We start from the raw sequence: 1,515 nt of genomic DNA on the forward strand, positions 1-1,515 counted from the left end.
ACTACCAGTGGCCAGTCTCTCGACCAAGTTCAGGATGCTAAAGATCGAGCGATACATGGGGATTGGATGCCCCCGCATTCATTTGAGACTATATAGCACTGTGATGAAGGCCCACGGTTTGGATGAGGCTCAGATGATTATGCTTTTCTCTATGTCCTTGATTGGGATGACCCAACGTTGGTTTGCTTCTTTGGATGTGTCACATCGTCGTACATGAGATGATTTAGAATAGGAGTTTCTACGATATTTTGCATTTAACATTGTCATAGATGTCTCATGAAGAGAGTTGGAGGCCTTGAGGCAAAGGCCCAATAAGACAATCACGTCATTCATCTCCTATTGGAGGGAGAAGATTGCCCAGATCATTGATAGGTCGTCTAAGAAGGATCAAATCTACATGATTATGAGAATCTTGCAGCCTCGATTTACTATACATTTGATAGGGTTCCCACACGTGGACTTTGGATCTTTGGTGTAAGCATTATATGGTATTAAGGAGAGTATTGCTAGAGGATTGTGGCCTGAGTCTTCCCCTTCAGACTCGAAGGGGAAGAAACTAGCTATTGGACAGAGATCAAGGGACATTAGTGTCGCCAAACCGAGGCCCCTTAGATATTATCAGACAGTTGGGCAGACTTCCGGAGTTTATTACCTGCCATCACCCCATGTGCAATATAAGCCATCTTTTCCTTATAAACCTATGTCTCCCACATATCTATTCCCAGTTTCACAACCAGTTTATGCTACTCAGGCCACATAGAGGCCACTCACTCATTATCCCCAGCCTAGGGCTCCACCTGCACAAAGATAGATGCGGCAGTTTTCCCAGTTGGGAATGTCTTTGAGTCGAGCTTTCCAGAACCTCGTAAAGGGAGGATTGTTGATTGCATTGGCATCGAGACCACCACCCCAGCCTATGCCATCTCAGTTCAGGTTAAACCTTCACTATGCTTACCATCAGGGTCCAGGACATGACACTGATCGTTGCTCTACTCTGAGACATGCTATTCAAGACTTGATAGATTAGGTTCTGATTAACTTGGGGTAACCAAGTGTGATCACGAACCCTTTACCTACTCACACCACACATTTAGTGTCTCCGCCTACTGGTGGTATTCATCACATGGATTTTGTTTAGGATGACGTCATATACATGTTGAGTTGGGATGATGGATTGCATGAGATGATTGTCCAGACGATAGTCATCAGATTATAAGAGTTACACAAGATTTTTCGATCCCTGCACCATTCAGTTTGATCTCAAATAAAGTGCCATTATAGTTGATTCCTTCTACGCCATCAGATGTCAGGCATGGGGACACATTTGCTCCGTTTATTCTATGGCCTGAGGATGTTGATGTACAGGTTATGACTCGTAGTGGGATGATAGCTCAGGTTGCACCTCTAGTTACTAGACCATTTGGTGGTACGGACTCTCTCAAGGAGGTCAAGAGGGAGGATGATGAGATCTTGAGACAATTGTAGGGCACCCAGGCTCGAATATCCATTTGGAGT

Source organism: Vitis vinifera, chromosome 19, assembly GCF_030704535.1.
Source record: "Vitis vinifera cultivar Pinot Noir 40024 chromosome 19, ASM3070453v1".
Lineage (NCBI taxonomy): Eukaryota > Viridiplantae > Streptophyta > Magnoliopsida > Vitales > Vitaceae > Vitis > Vitis vinifera.